The sequence below is a fragment of the Mobula birostris genome, chromosome 6 (assembly GCF_030028105.1).
Source record: "Mobula birostris isolate sMobBir1 chromosome 6, sMobBir1.hap1, whole genome shotgun sequence".
Taxonomy (NCBI): Eukaryota; Metazoa; Chordata; class Chondrichthyes; order Myliobatiformes; family Myliobatidae; genus Mobula; species Mobula birostris.
In genome coordinates this window covers 8,210,084-8,232,472 of record NC_092375.1, presented here as the reverse complement: position 1 = coordinate 8,232,472, position 22,389 = coordinate 8,210,084, and the positions used below count along the sequence as shown (strand labels likewise).

General features: G+C 44.0%; 1 long non-coding RNA gene across 21 annotated transcripts in view; it reads left to right on the top strand.

The window, feature by feature from the left end:
- Nucleotides 1-22,389, top strand: part of LOC140198802 (uncharacterized) — a 325,008-nt gene that overhangs the window by 287,961 nt on the left and 14,658 nt on the right. For 18 of the 21 annotated variants that reach the window (XR_011886248.1, XR_011886260.1, XR_011886257.1 and 15 more), the window contains one exon: nucleotides 4,847-4,985. This is a non-coding gene — a long non-coding RNA (uncharacterized lncRNA). Of the gene's footprint in view, nucleotides 1-4,846; nucleotides 4,986-15,178; nucleotides 15,259-21,972; nucleotides 22,075-22,389 lie in introns of all 21 variants that reach the window. The other 3 variants (XR_011886241.1, XR_011886245.1, XR_011886243.1) reach the window with 3 other exon arrangements.

Below are 22,389 nucleotides of genomic sequence, written 5' to 3'. Positions count from 1 at the left end.
AACAACAAATTTTTCAACATATGCCAATGATTTTAAACCTGGTTCTAATTCTGATCTGTGTGAACAGCATGCAAGACAAGCTTTTCACTGTACCTGTGACAATAATAAACCAATTCCAATTCCACTTCAGGGGAATGTTTTTGTGCTTTGAGTTGATAAGTTCAGTTACCAAGCTCGAATGGAATGTTAACAGGGACTGTTTTGTTTAAAAGTGCACTCGCTCGCATTATTGAGGCATTTTTTTAATTGGGTGAAAGTTTGCACAGTTTTCTCACTGACCGATCAGAGTTGTGTGGCACCTCGACAAAGTTTATATTGTGAAAGTACAAGATCTGGGCCCCGGTTCCTTTTGTGTTCATTCCCAGCTTCGCACAGGTGCTGACCTGGAGTCGAAGAGTGTCCATAGGTTTTTTAACCAATGAGTCATCACAGCTGGAATTAAAAACATAGAACAGTATGCTGTGCTGACCTTTTAACCTTTGTGGCACCAGGCTAGTGTAGCGTTTTGTGCAATGCTATTACAGCTCAGGGTGTTGGAGTTCGGAGTTCAATTCCAGGGCCATTTGTAAGGAGTTTGTACGTTCTCCCTTGACCGCATGAGCTTCCTCCAGATGCTCTGGTTGCCTCCCACTGTTCAAAGGTGTACTGGTTCATAAGTTAATTGGTCATTCTAATTGTCCTGTGATTAGGCTAGGGTTGCTGGGTGGCACAGCTTGATGGGCCGAAGGGCCTGTTCTCCACTGTATCTCTAAATGAAATAAATTGATTAACTTACTCTAAGATCAATCTACCCTTCCCTCCTACACATCTCTCCAGAGATAAAGGGAGCTAGGGCTTTACTCTTTGGAGAGAAGGAGGATGAGAGGAGACATGATAGAGGTGTACAAGATAATAAGAGGAATAGATAGAGTGGATAGCCAGCGCCCCTTCCCCAGGGCACCACTGCTCAATACAAGAGGACATGGCTTTAAGGTAAGGGGTGGGAAGTTCAAGGGGGATATTAGAGGAAGGTTTTTTACTCAGAGAGTGGTTGGTGCGTGGAATGCACTGCCTGAGTCAGTGGTGGAGGCAGATACACTAGTGAAGTTTAAGAGACTACTAGACATGTATATGGAGGAATTTAAGGTGGGGGATTATACGGGAGCCAGGGTTTGAGGGTCGGCACAACATTGTGGGCGGAAGGGCCTGTACTGTGCTGTACTATTCTATGTTCTATGTATTCTATCATCCGTGTGCCTATCGAAGAGTTTCTTAAATGCCTCTAATGTATCTGCCCCTACCACCACCTTTGGCAGGGTATTTCTTGCAACCACTACTCTCTGGGTAAAGAATTTACCTCTGATATCCCCCCCTATGCATTCCTACAATCACCTTAAAATTATTCCCCATTGTATTAGCCATTTCCACTCTGGGAAAAGTCTATACCTCTCATCATCTTGTACACCTCTTTCAAGTTACATCTCACCCTCCATCGCTCCAAACGAAAAAGCCCTGGCTCACACAACCCGCCTTTAAAAGACGAGCCTTCTAGTTCATGCAGTATTCTGGTAAATCTCCTCTGCTCCCTCTTTAAGGTTCCCACATCCTTCCTATAATCAGGCAACCAGAACTGAACAGAATACTCCGTGTGGTCTGACCAGGGTTTTATAGAGCTGCAACACTACCTTGTGGCTCTTGATCTCAGCCCTCTTTGTTCTGTGTTCTGCCTAAATATGGTATCATTAATAACGCTGTTACTCTTGACTCTGCTGTAATTGTTTATGGGTTTGAATCCCAAGCCAGAGGTTTAAGTACATGATCTCTGTTGGCAATTCCAGTGAAGTACTGTGGGAGTGCTGCTCTGTATGAGGTGCTGACTCTAACTTCTAAACAGAGGTGGTGTGAAAGATCAGTATAGCTACTTCCATGGGAAAATGCAGAGGGAACTTCACTCGGTATCTAACAGTCCCTGCCCCGAGAGAGTGTCATGGGACAGTGCAGAGGGAGCTTCACTCTGTATCTGACCTGGTAGTGACTGATGGGACAGTGTGGACTGAGCCTTTGATGCCCATACTAATCAAGAACCTACCAACCTCCGCTTTACATATACCCAAAGACATGGGTGTCTGTGGCAATAAATTCCACAGATTCACCACCCTCTAGAGGAAATCCCTTTTCATCTCTGTTTGTGTTGTATTCTGAGGCTGCGCCCTCTGGTCCAAGATCCCTATATTGGAACCATCTTCTCCACGTCCACTCTTTCTTGGTCTTTCAGTATTTTGGTAGGTTTCAATGAGATTGAGATCTTCACTCATTCTTCTAGACTTCAGCAAGTAGAGGCCCAGAGCCATCAAACACTCCTCATACATTAACCCTTTCACTCCTAGTATCATTCTCGTAAATGTCCTCGGGACCCTGTCCAACGCCAGCACATCCTTTCTACCTTGTTATGATCTTGCACTTTCTCTTTGGCTGTTACACTTTACTCTGCATAGTTACTGTCTTAACTTGTCTTACCTCAATATGGTATGCAACAATAGGATCTGTATGCAAAACAAGCATTTCACTGTATCTCACTACATGTAACAATAACAAACCAATACCAATGCCCACCCACTAATTCAAGAGATCAGTGGTTCAGTTTCATTGTGTGGTGTTGATGGAGGCTTCTTAGTACCTGTGTCCATGGCTGTTAAATAATTGCAGACACAGTAGAGATGCAGACTGTCACCTGAGGATTATTAGTGTCTACCAAATAAATCACAGTGCTGACACGCCAGCTGCAACAGCCCAGCTGAATGAAAATCAATTTCTTTTACCATTTCCATAAAATGCTGAATTTAGGTTTGTCTTTTGTTTTGCAGTGGGTGAGCCCTCTGTCTCCTTCCTGCATTCGTCCTCACAGTAAGGTAGTGCAGAATGTAATAAATCACCCAGTTAACAAGAGCCTTGAGACATAGCTTCTTTTAAAAAAAATCCAATTTTCTTTTCACCTTACTCCGGTGCCAAGCAGGCTTTTGCAGTGTTACCATGGTAACTGGCCTTCACTGGCCAGGTGCCTGATTACCGGATTGGTCCAGTTGGAAATTGCCCCACAGTCTGTCTCTGTGTCTGTGTATGGTACACTGACATCTCTGTGTAACATACACCCTGGACATTTTCTTTTCTCACACCTTCCATCAGGCAGAGGGTAAAAGAGCTTGAAGGCACATACCAATGGCTCACAGGCAGCTTCTATCCCGCTGTTATAAGGCTATTAAACAAACCTCTGGATGGTCTCTCGACCTCATAACAGAATATAGAACATAGAACAGTTCAGGCCTTTCGGCTCATGATGTTGTGTTGATGTTTTAACCTACTCCAAGATCAATCTGACTCTGCCCTCCCTCATAGCTGTCTATTTTTCTATCATCCATCTGCCTATCTAAGAGTCTTTCAAATGCCCCTAATGTATCTGCCTCTACCAACACTTCTGGCAGTGTGTTCCATGCACCCCACCACTCTGTGTAAAAAAAGTTATCTCAGATTTACTCCCTATACTTTCCTCCAATCACCTTAAAATTTTGTCTTTTCACATTAAACACACACACACAAAATGCTGGGGGAACTCAGCAGACCAGGTAGCATCAATGGAACAAAGTACAGCTGACATTTTGGGCTGAGACCTAGCGTCTCAGCCTGAAACATCGACCGTACTTTTTTTCTGTCGATGCTGCCTGGCCTGCTGAGTTCCCCAAGCATTTTGTACATGTTTCCTGGATTTCCAGCATCTGCAGATTTTCTCTTGTTTGTCTTCTCACATCAGCTGTTACAGCCCTGGGTAGAAAGCACTGGCAGCCCACTTTACCAATAGCAACACAGACAAAATGATGGTGTAACTCAGCAGGTCAGGCAGCCTCTATGGAAGTGAATAAACAGTCGATATTTTGATTTAAGAGACTTCTTCAGGACTGGACGGAATGGGGAAGACGCCAGAATAAAAAGCCAGGGAGAAGGGAAGGAGGCTGGCTAGAAAGTGATAGATGAAGCCAGGTGGGTAGGAAAGGTCTTGGGCTGGAGAGGAAAGTGGACCATAGGAGGAGGGAACCCAGGGAGTGGTGATAGACATGAGAAGAGGTAAGAGGCCACGGTGGGAAATAGAGGAAGTAGGTACAGAAGCCTGAGTGATTCGGGAACAGCTTCTTCCACTCTGCCATCCGGTTTCTGGATGGGCATTGAACCTGTGAACACTACCTCACTATTTTTTTTTATTTCTGTTTTTGCACTGCTTACTTTAACTTAACTATTTAATATACATATCTATACTGACTGTAATTCAGTTTTTTCCCATATTTATTACGTGTTGCATTGTGCTGCTGCCGCAAAGTTAACAAATTTCACGACACATCCTGGTGGTATTAAACCTGAGTCTGATTCTGAAGAGGGGAGGATGGGGGAATTTGTTTTAACCGGAAGGAGAAATTGATATTCATGCCGTTAGGTTGGATCTTGAAAAACAAGAGAGCAGTCAATCCAACGTGAGTACTTAGGATCCTCGGTTATTCCCAGGTACCTCTATCAAGTCACTATCACCCTCCTTCGCTCCAAGAACCTACCTCCTTATTGCCTGCCTGCTCTGCATTTTCCCTGTAACTGAAATACTTTATACAACAATCTTATTACTTTCCTTTGTGTGACCTTGATATGCTGATGCGATGAAATGCTCTGTATGGATGGCATACAAAACAAAGATTTTCACTGTACCTCAGTACATGTGTCAGTGAAAAACCAAATTACAAAATTTACATCAGACACAGCATTGGGCTTGTATCTGGCAAGGTGCATTGCAGGAGTCCTCAATATTAATGAACTGTGTTTTTCTTTCCAGGTTCAGCTCCAGGCTCATTGAATGCCATGTGTATCTGTAAAAGGAAAGTCCTACCGCTCGCCTGAAGGAAGAGGACTGCTGCTAGATCAGACTACACAGCGAGAGACCAGACAGTGGCAGCTGTGGGAGATTTGCATTGGTTTGTTTTCCAAACTTTTCCCTCCTACCCCTCAATCTCCAGAAGGCAATGACCTAGAGTTCTTGAAGGGCCGTGCATACAGGGAGGGTAGTCTGTTGTGTTCCCCCAATCAGTCCCACTCCCACTAGGAGACCTACACATGTAAAATGCTAGAGGAACTCTGCAGGTCAGGCAGCATGGAAAGGAATCTCAGGTTTTTCATTTTAAATATAAAGATGAAGATTAGCGTTATTTGTCACATTCACATTGAAATATCAGAACACACAGTGAAATGCGTCATTTTTGTGTTAACAACCAATTTACAAACCTACAAGTGGTGCCAGCCTAGCACGCCAACAAATCCCTAACCTTAACCCATAGGAATGTAAATGTGGAAGGGAACTGGAACATCCGGAAGAAACCCATGGAGTAACAGTGAAAACTCCTTACAGACAGTGGTCGGATCTTACAGCCGACACTGTCAAGGTCTGGAAAAGAAGGGGGAAGGAGCCAGAAAAAGATGGCGGGAGGGGGAAGAAGTGCAAGCTGGCAGATGATAGATGAGACCAGATGAGAGGGAAGGTGGGTGGGTTGGGGTGGGGGAGTGGAGGGGTGCAGTAGGAAGCTGGGAGTTGATGGGTGGAAGAGGTGAAGGGCTGAAGAAGGAATCTGATGCAAGAGGAGAGTGGACCATGGGAGGAGGGGCACGAGAGGGAGGGAAGGGGAAGAGAAGGAGTAAGAGGGAAGCTAGAATGGGGAATGGCAAAAGAGAGAATTGGGGGAGACCCCAGGGATACTGATGGTGAGAATTCAGCAATGATCTCTCTTGATGGAGATGCTTATTTCCCAACATTAGAATATAGAACACAGAGCAGTATAGTACATGAACAGGCCCTTCAGCCCATAACGTTGTGTTCCCTGTATATTCAACTGCCTCCTAATTACCACCTATTATATTTCTAATGTTGTATATACAAATCAGTTCATTACACTGTGCATTGGGGTGGTACAAGGTAAAACAATAACAGCTGCAGAAGAAATGCAGTGTACACAGACAATAGTTGCAAGATTATATTGAGGAACATTGTGAGGCCAAGAGTCCATCTTATTGTCACTTTGGAGACATCGTGTTGCCAGAAGGGGTTTGCTAATTATGCATTTAATTACTGCTTCAATTAGTTCAGCAATGCCCAGGAATGGAAAAGTTTACAGAAAGTGGTGGATACAGCCCAGTCCATCACAGGCAAAGCCCTTCCCATCAGTCAGCACATCACTGTGAAGTGCTGCCACGAGAAAGCAGCATCCATGATCAAGGAGCCCCACCATCCAGACCATGCTCTCTTCTCACTGCTGCTATTAGGAAGTACAGGAGCCTTAGGTCCCACGCCACCAGGTTAAGGAACAACTATTACCCCTCAACCATCAGGCTCCTGAACTGGCATGGATAACTTCACTCAACTCTGAACTGATTCCACAACCTACAGACTCACTTTCAAAGACTCTGCAACTCCTGTTCTTAGTAGTATTTATTTATTTGTCTATCTAGCCATTACTTATTTGTTTATTTGTTTATTATTTATTTACTTATTTATTTTATTATCTTTTTTTGTATTTGCGCAGTTTGTCTTCTTTGTATTGTTTGTTAGATTTTGTGTATAGTTTTTCATTGATTCTATTGTATATCTCTATTTTACTTTGAATACCCGCAAGAAAATGAATCTCAGGGTGGCATATGCGTACTTTAATAATAAATTTACTTTGAACAACATTGTGGGTTGAAGGGCCTCTTCCTGTGCTGTCCTGTTCTATGTCCGAGTCCTGTAGCCTTTGTTTTTCCCAACAATCTCAATCATTTCTTGATATCATGTGAACTGAGGGCTAAATGGCCTACTGTATCTGTTCATGTTCTAACACAGATCTTTAGAGTTTCACACATTTCGACACTGTCGGGTTTTCACAGCCACAACCAGAATCGCAATCAGAACAAGGTTTAAGATCACTGACATCTGTTGTGAAATGTGTGGTTTGGTGGCAGCAGTACAGTGCAATACATAAAAACAAAAATATAAATTACAATAAGAAATAAAAATTAAACTAAGTAAATAGTCCAAATAGAGAGCGTAAGTAGTGAGGTACTGTTCATAGCCTGGTCCATTGTCCATTCAGAAATCTGATGGCGGGGAGAAATTCCTGAGTGTGCATCTTCGGGCTCCTGTACCGCCTTCCTGATGTAGCAATGAGTACAGGATAATGAGAATCCGTAAAGATGGATGCTGTCTTTCTGAGGCATCGATTTTTGAAGTTGCTGGGTAGGGAAGTGTGTGTGATGGAGCTGGCTGAGTTCACAACTTCCTGCAGCCCTTTCCGATCCTTTGCAGTGACCCCCCCCCTCCCTCCCATACCAGATGGTGATGCAACCAGTTAGAATGCTCTCCACAATACACCTGTAGAAATTTGCAAGAGTCTGTGGTGACAAACCAAATCTCCTCAAACTCCTAATGAAATACAGTCGTTGTGTGCCTCCTTCCTATTTGCCAAGCAGGTGAGGGTTAATCCATTGAGTTTTCATTGTGAATGATCTCATCCTTCTCTGTTTCCCCTTTTCATCCTTTTGCTAATGGTTTGATCATTTTTTTCTTGTTCCAACATTCTTTCTCTAACTAATGTATTTTTTATTATTATTACCAAATAAATTTTATCTGATGACAATATCTCCTTGTGCCTCTGTTGATGAGTGGATAATACTCACTTCTTCAGGTGTGACCAACTGGGAACAGCCATAAGATCGACTGCGTCTTCACATGATTATTGCTTCCTAACCATGGTATCTACCTGTGTTGCCACTTTCAGTCTTTGCCAAAGGCAAATCCTGTCAGACAAATGCGACTGAATTCTATGAAGAGATAACAATTTGTATTGATATAGGCAGGGTAGTAGATGTGATCTACATACACACAGTGGCCTCCTGCGCCTAATAATCTGGCCACGGGGTGTACGTTCGTCGTCTTCTGCTGCTGTAGCGCATCCGCTTCAAGGTTTGAAGTGTTGTGCATTCAGAGATGCTCTCCTGCACAGTACTGTTGTAACGGGTAGTTATTTGAGTTACAGTCGCCTTCCTATCAGCTTGACCTCTGATCTCTCTCAAAAACAAGGAGCTTTTGGCTACATAATTGCCACTCATTGGATTTTTTTTTTAAATTTTTGCACCATTCTCTGTAAATTCTAGAGACTGTTGTGCATGAAAATCCCAGGAGATCAGCAGCTTCTGAGATACTCAAACTACCCCATCTGGCACCAACAATCATTCCACAGTCAAAGTCACTTAGATCACATTTCTCCCTTATTCTGCTGTTTTGTCAGAACAATAACTTTACCTCTTGAGCATATCTGCATGGTTTTATGCATTCAGTTGCTGCCACATGATTTGCTAATTAGATATTTGCATTAACGAGCAGGGGTACAGGTGTACCTAATAAAATGTCACTGAGTGTAGGTTTTAGTAAATTCATTAATAAGGTCTTCTATGGGAATCTGATTCAAAAGCTTAGGCCCCATGGAATCATTGGAACCCACAAACTAGATCCAAAATTGGCTTGGCATAGGAGACAGATAGAGGGTTGCTTTTGTGACTGGATACCTATGACACAAGAAATAGTGCCAGGGCCATAGGGCCATGAGTGTCTTTGATGTGGATGAGGATGTGGGAGTAAGTTCACTGATGACAAGAAGACTGTTGTTCATAGTGTGGAAGGTAGACTTGGGTTGCACAGGGATAATAATATGTTGGTGAACTGGGCTGAAAAATGGCAAATGCAGTTTAATCCAGATAATTGTGAGGTGATGCATTTTTGAGGCAAGGACATATTCCCTGAATGGTAGAGTCTTAGCATTGAGGAACAGAGATTCGGATTCAGATTTATTTATCACATGTATATCAAAACATATAATTAAATGAGTTGTTTGCACTTTGAACCAGTAAACGCAAGAATGTGATGGGGGCAGCCCGCAAGTGTTGCCACACAGTCTGTCACTGACACAGCGTACACACCATGTTTCACATAACAATACTAGCAACAACATCAACAACAGCAGTTCATTTGCCACCCCTTCCGTCACCCACTCTCCCACCAAAGCTCCCAGAGAGACCTTGGACTGCAGATTCATAGATCTTGAATGTGGTATCACAAGTAGATAATGTGGTTAGGAATCCATCTGGGATATTGGCCTTCAGTATTCAGGACACTGAATACAGGGGTAGGGAGTAATGCTGCATAGGGTGCAGCTTTTTTTACTTGGGGCGATAATAAAATCATAAAGAGCATAGATAAGGTGGATTATCATGGTCTTTTTTCTCAGGGTAGAGGAGTCTGTGTTGGCACGTGGCCAAGTGGTTAAGTCATTCGTCTAGTGATCTGAAGGTCGCTAGTTCGAGCCTTGGCTGAGGCAGCGTGTTGTGTCCTTGAGCAAGGCGCTTAACCACACATTGCTCTGCGAGGACACTGGTGCCAAGCTGTATGGGTCCTAATGCCCTTCCCTTGGACAACATTGGTGTTGTGGAGAGGGGAGACTTGCAGCATGGGCTACTGCTGGTCTTCCATACAACCTTGCCCAGGCCTGCGCCCTGGAAAGCTTCCATGGTCTCATGAGACTAACGAATGCCTATATATATATATATATATATATATAGAGAGAGAGAGAGAGAGAGAGAGAGAGAGGAGTCTAAAAATGAGAATGTAGTTTTAAGGTGAGGGGAGAAAGAATTAAAAGGGTATCTAAGGGGTAACTTCTTCACACAGAGGGTGGTGAGCACAGGGAACAAGCTGCCAGAGGAAATGGGTAGAGGTGAGTACAACTAGAACTGTGATTCCCAACCTGGGGTCCTCAGACCTCTTGGTTTATAGTAGGGGTCCATGGCATAAAAAAAAAGGTTGGGAAACTCTGAACTAGAGTGTTTAAAAGACATAGCTTGCATAAGCATCTTGACTGGCATGGACGAGATGGGCTGAAGGGCCGGTTTCCAGGCTGTATGGCTCAATGACTCTATACCACGTCACAGGGAAGAAATAATTGCAATTTGGAGACTGAGAGGGAGCAGTGAAGATTCACAATGGTTTGGAAGTCTCCAACTATGAAAGTGTTGACAAGTTAGAACTGTCTTCCTTGGAACAGAGCAGACTGAATGGTTGAGTGCCCAGTCAGAGTAGGAGAGAAACAGTCGACTTCTGTTAGTTGTTGTTGTTCCTCTCCATGTCTTGTGGCACATTGGGCAGCAAACTTGCATTTCTTTAGCATTTTGTCGGTTTTTTACCAGGCCGAGTTGCTAGCTCAGTACCCAACCCAGCACGCATGGAAAGCACGCAAGAAGCTGGCCAGGTTCAAACCCAGGACCGCTGGCCTCAAAGTCTGGTGCGGATGCCACGACACCACCGGCTGACTAGTGCTCTGAGACAATTCAGAAACCAGGGGAGCACAGATTTCCAGAAACTGGTGGAAAAATCTGAAAGGGAAAATTATACAGACTTAGATTCAAATTCATTTATTCATCACAGGTAAATCGAAACCTAGTGAAATGCATTGTTTGTGTTAACAACCAACATGGGTGTGCTGGGGGCTGGATGTGCGAGCATCACAACATGTGCATGGCCACCGTGCTCAACAGAACAACACAGAAACAACAAATAGATAGATAGACAGATATACTTTATTGATCCCGAGGGAAATTGGGTTTCGTTACAGCCGCACCAACCAAGAATAGAGCTTAAATATAGCAAAACAAAAACCACAAACAATCAAACAACAAAATGCAAACTATGCCAGATGGAAAATAAGTCCAGGACCAGTCTATTGGTTCGGGGTGTCTGACCCTCCACAGGAGGAGCTGCAAATTCAATGGCCACAGGCAGGAACGACCTTCCAGCACGCCCAGTGTTGTATCTCGGTGGATTGTGGCCGAAGTCCAACAGTAAAAAGTTCAATATTCGGTCTACAAACACGTTCCTCGATCATAATATGATCCGGATTGCGCCATCCATTGTTAACCAGAACACATTAAACAGCCAAGCAAAAAACCAAAGCAATTATTGCACTTTTAGAGTGACTTGGGTCTGGAACGCACTGACTGAAAGAGTGGCGGAAACAAAAACACATTTATTCGTTATATTCTGTGTCGTACGACATGATCGATCATGGTCTTTCCAGGACCATGATTGCTCTTGACAATTTTTTCCACAGGAGCGGTTTTCCATTGCCTACTTCTGGGCAGTGTCTTTACAAGACAGGTGACCCCAGCCATTATCAATACTGTACAGTGACTGTCTGCCTGGCATCAGTTGTCGCATAACTAGGACTTGTGATATGCACCAGCTGCTCATACGACTATCCACCACCTGCTCCCATGGTTTCATGTGACCCCGATCGGTTACACCTTGCCCAAGGGTGACCTGCAAGCTAGTGGAGGGAAGGAGAGCCTTACACCTCCTTTGGTAGAGACTTATTTCCACCCTGCCACTCAAGGCAAAAATTTCTGTCACATTAAAGCAATGTTAGAATGGTTACTTAAAGACTTTAAGGCCGTAAGGTATGGGAGCAGAATTAGGCCAATTGGCCCATTTTCCCTCTCAGCCCCAGTCTCCTGCTTTCTTCCTAAATCCCTTCATGCCTTAACTAATCAAGAATCTATCAACCTCTACCTTAAATATACCAGTGACTTGGCCTCCACAGTTGCCAGTGGCAATGAACTCCAGATTCACCACTATCTGGCTGAAGAAATTTCTCATCTCTGTTCAAAAAAGACACTCCCCTATTCTAAGGCTTATCCTGAGGCTCTACTCTAGTCTTAGACTCTCCCACCATTGGAAACATCCTCTCCACATCCACTCAGTGGAGGCCTTTCAATGTTCAATAGGTTTCAATGAGGTCACCCATCATTCTTCTGAATTCCTGTGAGTACAGACTCAGAACCATCAAACGCTCTTAATATGACAAGTCTTTCAATCCTGGAATCATTTTTGTGAACCTCCACTGAACTCTGTCCAATGTCAGCACATCCTTTCTTAGATAACGGGCCCAAAACTACTCACAGTTTTCCAAGTGAGCCCTCACCAGTGCTTTATAAACCCTCAATAATGCATCCTTGCTTTTATATTCTAGTCCTCTCGAAATGAATGAAATCATGACATGCTGCAGAACTATGAACCTTGTACTGAAACTTGGGAATAGGATGGTCGATAACTATTCAATCATACAGATAAGATCGTCTGAATGGCCTCAGTATGCATTGTAGACTTGCTATGATTGTAGGTAAATATGGGTGTAAATCAGAGAGCTTAAAGCACAGGAGTAAATGGGATGGGTGTGTGTCAATGTGATGGACATGAGTCAGGTGGATGTGCCTCACCTGGGTGCTAAGTGAACAGCAGTACAGCAGCCAGTTATAAACCAGGCGAGTGTATGAACAGATTAGCTGTTAATCTGTAAGCATTAATTAGAGTCATAGAGCATGACAGCAGAGAAACAGGCCCTTTGGCCCATCAAATCCATGCCTCGCTGTTATTCTGATTAATCCCATTGACCTGCACTGGGACCATAGTCCTCCATATCCTCCCATCCATGTACATATCCAAATTACTCCTAAATATTGCATCAAAGCTGCATCCCCCACTTCCTCTGGCACGTTCACTCACTTCTGAGTAAAGAAGTTCCTTCTCAGTTTACTCTTCAATATTTCATCTTTCATCCTTAACCCATGACCTCTAGTTATAGTTTCACTCAACCTCAGTGGAAAAAGTCTGCTTGCATTTACCTTATCTATGCTATGCGTGAGTTTTTATACCTCTATCAAATCTCTCCTCCATCTTCTACACTCCAGGGAATAAACTCAAATCCATTCTTTCTCCCTAACTCAGGTCAAGTCCCAGCAACATCCTTATAAATATTCTCTGCACTCTTTCAACTTCATTTGTATATTTCCTATAGTTGGTGACCAGAATTACTCACAATACTCCAAATTAAGCCTCACCTACATCTTCTACAACTTCAGCATAACATCCCAACTCCTCTAAAGTTCAAAGTTGTTATTGAAGTGTGTATATCATACACATCTTTGAGATTCTTCTTGTTGCAGATACTCACAAAACAAAGAAACACAATAGAACTTACTAAAAAAACACACACACAAGACTACCACATACTCAATTTGCAAAAGAGGACAAATCACACAAATAGTTGAAAAGACAGGAAACAAAAACACTTTGATCAGAGTCCCTGAAAGTGAGTCCACAGCTGCAGAGTCTTTTCAGCGCTGAGGTGAGGGAAGCTGGTTCAAGGGCCCAATGACTGCAGTCAATAACCGCTCCTGAATCTGGCAGCCTTGGACCCAAGTCTCGTAAAACAATACTCTGATTTATGAAGACCAAAAAATGCCAGAAGTTCCCTGGATTGTACTGGTGTCACTGGTGAATGTCGGATGCCTAAGACTTTTGCACAGTACTGTAGTAATTTTATGTATTGCACTGTACTGCTGCCACAACAAAAAAATCATGACATATGTGAGTGATGATAAACCTGATTTTGAGATGGGTCTCTATTGTGGACTGAGAGTGGGAAGGGGGCAGGGAGAGGGGAGTCATGGTTGGGAAGGGATAGGAGAGGAAGTGGGAAGCAACAGAGAGACATTCTGTCATGATCAATAAACCAATTGTTTGGAATCAAATTACCTTGCTTGGCATGTCAGCACCCATGCCATCTCCCTGCCCCTGGCACTCCTTCTGTGACACCTGAGCCACTCCTCTCCCATGATGCTTCGCCCTCTCCATTCCCAACATCCTTTGCCCCTGAATTTACAAACTTTCTCTCTGCTCCACATTGACAAATTCAGTACTGTGCAAAAGTCTTAGGCGCCCTACCTATTTATATATGTGCTTAAGACTTTTGCACAGTACTGCACTCCCATGCATTTTCAAGGAAAATTTATTATCAAAGTATATATATATATATATATATATATATAGACATATATGTACTTTGATGATAAATTTACTTTGAACTTTGAACTCTAGTATCCTCACCCAACCTTAGTGGAAAAAGCCTGCTTGCATTTGTACCATCTGTGCCTCTCATAATTTTGGATACCTCGATCTCTAATACTTCTTTCAGTTAACTGAAATCAAAACAGCTTGTCTATCCCAAGTGACGATGTGATAGTCCCTGATTAGAGAGAGATCGCTCTTTACACTTTAATTTATACCAAGAAAGGAAATTGATTGGTTTCATGTGGAATAAGAGGATTTAAAGAGGACGTCCTTTCCTTCTTCTGTGTGATAAATGAAACAAACTCATTTCAGTCTGACTTCATGGTTGCAAGTCGTTCTTTTGCGTGAATTAAAGATTAAAGATTAAAAGATTAGTTTTATTTGTCACATGTACATCGACACATGAGAGTAGGCACCAATGAGACTTTTCATGATGGCAGTGGGCAATGAAGTTTAAAGTTCAATGTACATTTATTATCAAAGTATGTATACTTTATACAACCTTGAGATTTGTCTCCTTAAAGGCAACTATGAAACAAAGAAACCCGATAGAACCCATTATAAACAAAAGAAAACCATCAAACTCCCAACGTGCAGAAAGAAATAACAAATTGTGCAAATAACAAAAGCCAGCAAACAGCATTTGGGACTGAAGTTCACAAAGCTAGGCATCACTGCAGCTGATCCAGAAGTCCACTAGTTGCAGGCTATAGCACAGAAATGAGATCAGCAAGCCAAACCAGACTGTCACTCGCCTCCAAACATGCCACTCTGACCATTTCAATCAGGCCCGGCAAGCATCTAATCCTTCACATCACTCTCTACCACTTTGATACGCCTTCAAGCTTGAGCTCTGTCACTGGGATTTGGCCAGTACCTGACCTTTCCAATTCAGTTCAGCATTTAATTTGATCAAACCTCAGATCTTTCACTGACTGCACATCTCCCCTGCTGCATCGAATTGCCTCCAAGTAGCTTCAGCAACTCTGACCTGCTTCTCTGAGTCCCCAGCCCACGCCACGAAAATGCCAGGTTGTACAGGCGATGAATGGCATGCTGCCGTCACCACCAACTGTTTACAATTCATACAAAGACCTTGATGACATCAGTGAGCTTATAGTTGCTACATTTGTTAATAATGAAGGATCTCGGCCTGAAAAATAAACTATTCATTCCTCTTCATAGATGCTGCCTGACCTGCTCAGTTCCCCCAGCATTGTGCTCTGGATTTACAGCATCTGCAGGATCTGTTCAGTTTAAGATGAGTAAGAAAATAACATATTAAAGAAGACTTAATGAGGCTAAAATTAATCACTTAATTAATTGATTAGTTTTTATTTATTGATACAGTGCCTTCCAGCCCATAACACTAACCCAACCCCAAAAAACCTGATTAACCCTCACCTAATCACAGGACAACTTACAATGCCAGGATTGAACTCCAAACTGTGGAACGCTGTAATAACACCGCACTAACTGCTATGCTGCTGTGGAATCCAATTAAATTTAATAAGTGATAAATGTATTTACTTATTTATTTAGTGATACAGTGCAGTAAAAGTGTTTCCATCCCAATGAGCCCACACTGCCCAATTACACATGTGTGACCTACTAACCCATACATCTTTGGACTGTGGGAGGAAACCAGAGCACCCAGAGGAAATCCACATGGTCACAGAACATACGTATAAACTCCTTAAAGCAGCAGAATTAAACCTGGGTCATTGGCACTTACTAGCATAATGCTACTTGCCCCACGACCATCTTGCCCTGAAACCAGAACTCCTACGTTTCTATGGAAGGAGGTTCATTCCTGAAGTCTGGTGCCTTAGACCACGGGTGCCTGACAGCCCAACACGGTCCAGGATGTGCTGGGGGTAGCAGGCAAGTGTCGCCATGCTTATGACACCTACAACTTTAACCAATTTCCCCCTGGATCAATAAAGTATGACTATGACTATGACTACTATGACTAACTTACAAATCATGACCCATGCATCTTTGGACTGTGGGAGGAAACAGGAGCAAACAGAGGAAACCCACACTGTCACAGGGAGAATGTACAAACTCCTTACAGACAGAGGCTAAATTTCACCTATATGGAACCATTCACCAACGTTCAGCCAGGTTTAATGGCGCATAAGTGAATAAATTACCATTTTGGCTGAAAAAAAATAAAACAAAATTATCTGAATGGCGAGGGTTTGCAGTCCACAAAGGTGCAGAGGGATCCGGGTGTCTTAGTGAATGCTAGAATGCAGCAGCAGCAAGTAATTTGTTATGAGTTTATTACTGTCACATACTGAGATGCAGTGCGAAGCATGTTTTGCATACCATCCATACAGATCATTCCAAAATAACTACATCAAGGTAGTACAAAGTGACAATCAGAGTGCAGAACATAGCGTTGCAGTTACCGAGAAAATGCAGTGCAGCCGGACGATCGCAAGGTGCACGAGCCATCACCAGCTCCCACAACCCCCCATGACCCTGTGATTTCAGTCTGTGAGGGCCGAGGTGACAGCATCCTTCAGGAGGGCAGGCTTTCCACAGAAAGCTTCGGTAGAGACCTGTGCTGATCACTGAGATTGTTAACCTCTGGCTTTGGCAGTCTGAGGTACCCACCCGCTTCAGGTAGGCTTAAATATGCCAATGCCCAAGAAGAATGTGATAACCTACCTCAATGACTATCATACAGTAACTCTTACCTCCACAGTGATGAAATGTTTTGAGAAGTTGGTGATGAAACATACCAATTTCTGCCTCAGAAGTGACTTAGATCTGTTCCAATTTGCCTACCGGCACAAAAGGTCCACATCATATGCCACCTTCATTAGCTCTTCACCTAACCCTGGACCATCTGGTCAGCAAAGATGCATACATCAGGGAGCTCTTTTTTTTGGACTACAACCTGGCATTCAATACAATTACCTTCTCAAAACTAATCAGTAAGCTTCAGGACCTATCCCTCAATACCTCCTTGTGCAATTAGATCCTCAATTTCCTCACTTGCAGTCCCAGTCAGTTCAGACTGGCAACAGCATCTCCTCCATAATCTTCATCAGCGCAGGTGACCACAAGGCAGTGAGCTCAGCTCCTGATCTACCTGCTTTATACAAATGTCTGTGTGGTTAAGCACAGCTCCAATGGCATGTTCAAGTTTGCTGATGGCACCACCGTTGTAAGCCAAATCAAAAGTGGGGATCAATCAAGGGGGACTGAAAATCTGGCTGACTGGAGCCACAGCAAAAGCATCTCGCTCAATGTCAGCTAGAACAAGCAGCTAATTATTGATGTCAGGAGGAGGGAACCGGAAGTTACGGATCCAGTCCTCATCGTGGATCTGGAGTGGAAAGGGTCAGCAGTTTTAAATTCCTCAATGTTATCATTTCAGAGGACCTTGTAAGTACAATTACTAACAAACCACAGCAGCGCCTCTACTTCCTCAGATGTTTACAAAGATTTTGGATGACATCTAAAACTTTGACAATCTTTTATAGATGTTTGGTGGAGAGTATATTGACTGGCTGTATCATGGCCTGGTATGGAAACACTTGTTACTTGTTACATACACCTGTTAGGGTGTATTCTCCATTTACCTTATAAGGTAACTGTAGCCTTCAGCCAGGAGCAGATGTCATCAGGTGGTTCCTAACCTTCACCGAGTGTTTCGACCCTTAACCACGACACTCTCCAGTTGGTGGGCTGGCAGTGGTGGCCAAATCACTGCCCATCTGCTCCTGGCTTCCAGCTTCACTCCTCTCGCCTACTCCAAATCCAACAAGAGGCTCGTTCTGCCTCTTCCCCCATACTATGAGCTGTTTGTTTTTTCTCCTTTCGTCCAGGCCCAGAGCTGACAACAACCGCCATGCTGATTTGGCTGGGAAACCTCTGCAGCCGATCTCCACAGGGAACAACCATGCCTGCCGTCCCTTGTCTTTACACTCCTGCAGTAAGGGCTGGTACTTCAAGGCCTTTCTCTCGTGGGCCTCTTCCCACCCCTCCTCCCACGGCACAGTTGACTCAACCAGTGTTATTTTCTTGTCTTCGGTTGACCACAGTACAATGTCCGGACGTAGGGTTGTGTGCACCACACCCGGGAACTGCAACTTCCTTCCCACATCGACCCTCATCTCCCAGGACCTGGCCGTTAGCAGCAGATTGGGCTTTCGTTGTTTGGTTACGAAAGGCCTGGGTCTCTCTTTGATGAAGGTGATGGCCTTCCTCAAATCTGTGCCAGCTGTCCTCTTCTTGCATCTCTCCCACTCTACTGTGTCAGCAAGAGCCAGAAGCACCTTATCATGGCACCACCTATACCGTCCTTGAGTTAGAGCTGTTTCACACCCGGACAGTATATGAGCCAGTGTCCCCTTTTGACCACAGAGCTTACAGTTCAGGTCCTCTCTCATCCCCCATGTGTACAGATGTAATGACGAAGGAAGAGTGTCATACACAGATCGCAAGAGGAAGGAAATACGGAAGGGCTCCAGTCTCCATAACTCTGCCCATGAGATCTTGCGCTTAGGCAGATCCCATTTTGTCCAGGCACCCTGGGACCCTTGTTCCACTGCCTTTGAAATCTGCTTCTCTTCCTCACGGATCCGTACTTCTGCCTGTATCATGTCTCGCCTGTTCCTTATGCTTGCGTTTCCCCACTTCTGGAAGTGAACTGAGCCAATGTCCTTGAACAGAAAATCCAACAAAAAATAATGAATATAGCCCGGTCCATCACAGGCAAAGCCCTCCCCACCATTGAGCACATCTACACGGGGTGCTGTCGCAGGAAAGCAACATTCATCGTCAGGGATCCACACCATCCAGGTTGTGCTCTCTTCTTGTTGCTGCCATCAGGAGGAAGGTACAAGAACTCACACCACCAGTTTCAGGAACAGTGATTACCCCTCAACCATCAAGTTTTTGAACCAAAGAGAATAACTTCACTCAACTCCACTTGTCACCTCACTGAACTATTCCCACGATCTAGGGACTAACTTTCAAGGACTCTTCATGTCCTGTTCTCAATATTTATCGATTATTTATTAATTATTATTATTTCTTATTTTCTCCTTTTGTATTTGCACAGTTTGATGTCTTTTGCTCATTGACTTTCTGCCCTGTTGGGTGTGGTCTTTCATTGATTCTATTATAGTTATTGGATTTATTGAGTGTGCCCACAAGAAAACGAATCTTTAAGTTCAATTTTCATTGTCATTCAACCATACATGAATACCCACTAATACAGCCGAATAGAACAGTGTTCCTCCAAGGCCAAGGTGCTAAAGATAGTACCTACACACATATGGCATATTAGTTATGAGTAAACATACAGTTACACATAAAAAAGGTCTAGCCCAAGCCCCTGAGTGTCATATTCTGTAGAGCGATGTTGCATGGGATGTAGTCGGCAAGAGCGAGCCTGCAGCAGTCCGATCGTCACGCGCTAGTGCAGCCGCAGATGAACAAAATCTAGCCTGCCTTTCTCCAAGCGAGCACTGGAGGGCAGCACCGGCAGGAGCGGTCAGCCCACAGCCCAGCATGGATGTCGCTCTACACTGCTTCTAGTGTCTCCTCCCCTGGGCACTTGCAACTTGTGACTCGGCTGCATATGGGCCCCGTCCGCACTACAGCCAAGGCCACACAGCTATCTTGCTATCCGTCTCGTTAATGAACCGGTGAACCGGACTTGCAGTACTCTACATTACCAAGGTCCAACAGACTCTTGTGATCACAAGAAAATGCTCAAAACAATCACTCACTCTGCTTGTTAGATCATGCACTGACTCTGACGCCTTCCTGTAGCAGGAGGCAAAATGGTGCATACCAAGTCCAGTCCCAGCCCCTCCACTATCAACCAACTTGCTGCTGGGGTAGACCTGCAGACTCGATGCTCTTAACGTGCACCAGTGTCTTGCAGTTATAAGAAAGATGCAAAGGACAAACAATTACGCACTTGGTTGGACCCGGAGAGGATGCTGTGACCATGTGCACCACCATTATACCAGATTTATGATGTTGGCTTCTTTCCCAAGGCAAGGAAAAGTGTAGATGGATCTGTTGGATGAGGGTGTTGAATTGTTATTTTTCTTGTAGTTTAACTTTCCTATGCTTGCTTGGAATTGTTCTATGGCTTTTCCAGTAATTACAAGGGGTGATTGATAAGTTTGTAGCCTAAGGTAGAAGGAGTCAATTTTAGAAAACCTAGCACATTTATTTTTCAACATAGTCCCCTCCTACATTTACACACTTGGTCCAGCGGTCGTGGAGCATACGGATCTCTTCTTTGTAGAAGTCGGCGTCTTGGACCTCCAGAAAGTTGTCCACAGCAGGAGTGATTGATAAGTTTGTGGCCTAAGGTAGAAGGAGATGAGATATTAACTTCAAACTTTCTGCATAATCACTCAAAGAGCTCAACTGCACTTACATGTAATGAGAGCTGTATAACTCATCGCCTTCTACCTTAGACCACAAACTTATCAATCACCCCTGCTGTGGACCACTTTCTGGAGGTCCAAGATGCCAACTTCTACAAAGAAGGGATCCGTATGCTCCACGACCGCTGGACGACGTGTGTAAATGTAGGAGGGGACTATGTTGAAAAATAAATGTGCTAGGTTTTCTAAAATTGACTCCTTCTACCTTAGGCTACAAACTTATCAATCACCCCTCGTAGAATGACACATTTCACTGAACAATAAGCCAATACAATTTTTTTCCACAGCTTTCCCTAGCAATGCATTTCAGGTACCTCTACATCCAACCGCATTAATGCTATGGCCAAAAAAAGCTTACCTGTGCCTCTACTTTCTCAGGATACTAAAAAATGGTGGCATATCCCCATCAACTCTCACCAATGTTTATCAATGCGGCTTAGAAAGTATTCTGCCTGGCTGCTTAACAGCTTGGTATGGCAACTGCTTTGCATGTGACTGCAAGGAACTACAGAGAGTTGTGGACACAGCTCAGCACATCATAGAAACCAGGCTCTCCTCCATGGACTCTGTTTACACTTCTCACTGCCTCAGTAAAGCAGCCAGCATAATCAAAGACCCCACCCTCCCTAAATGTTTTCCCTTCTCCCTCTTCCATCGGGCAACATGAAAACACCTACCACCAGGCTAACAGGCAGCTTCTATCCCACTCTTGAATGGCCTGTTCCCGTTCCTAATTCATGTATCCATGACAAGGTAGGTGGAGGTAAAACTATTCCTGTTTGTGGAAAAGTGATGAAGCAGTGTAGAAAGGAGACTGGAAAAACAACCAAAGCTAACCAAAGCTGTCCTGATGAAGGGTCTTGGCCTGAAACATCGACTGTTTACTATTTTCCATAGATGCTACCAGGCCTGCTGGATTCCTCCAGCATTTTGTGTGTGCTGCTTGGATTTCCATCATCTGCAGACTTTCTTGTCTAACATGATGAAAATCTCTTTTCCAGAGTGAGTGGTTAGGGTCTGAATCACACAGGCAGGCTAAACTAGACAGATTGTAGCATTCACGACAAAGCGAAAATCAATTAATTTAAAGCATCTTTCTATACCAAGAAACTGAAGGATTTAAGGAAAATCAAGTCTAGACTGTTGAACAGAGGTTAATTGTCAATGTAAAGTACTTCAAATACTTGACAAATTGGAAAGTCTTCAAATTTAGCTGACGATAAAAATTGCAGATATTAACGTCAGCTAAAAATAGCTTAATTCTGCCATGGTCGGTCCCACGCCTGGCTGTGAAAGGAGGGTTGGGGATGGGATGAGCAACCCCATCCCAAAAAACCCAGTACTACAGAAACGCCAACAGAAGCTCCGGAGGCCTCATCCCTGGGAGAGGAAGGATAGACCAAGAGGATGGGCTAAACCTGGAGACAGCGTGAGGGACTGGCCCAGGAGAGAGGGTTCTGGTGAGCTACTTTTGGCGGTCAATGCCCCAGCTGGGGTGAAGGGCTCGGCAGTAAGTAAGTAAAGTTGACACCTCAATATTTTTTCAAGGTGGGGAAAGGTGATTCCTGAGAACAGATTGGCAGGGAAATGGAAAAGAGGCTTTGGAGATGGATCCGAGAGCTACCCTTCTACGCTGTAATTTTCCTTTGGGTATGTGTACTATGTGTACTTTGTGTGGGCATGTAGCCAAGTGGTTAAGGCATTGGACTAGCGACCTGAAGGTCGTGAGTTCGAGCCCCAGCCGAGGGAACGTGTTGTGTCCTTGAGCAATGCACTTAATCACACATTGCTCTGTGACGACACTGGTGCCAAGCTGTATGGGTCCTAATGCCCTTCCCTTGGACAACATTGGTGTCGTGGAGAGGGGAGACTTGCAGCATGGGCAACTGCTGGTCTTCCATACAACCTTGCCCAGGCCTGCGCCCTGAAGAGTGAAGACTTTCCAGAAGCAGATCCATGGTCTTG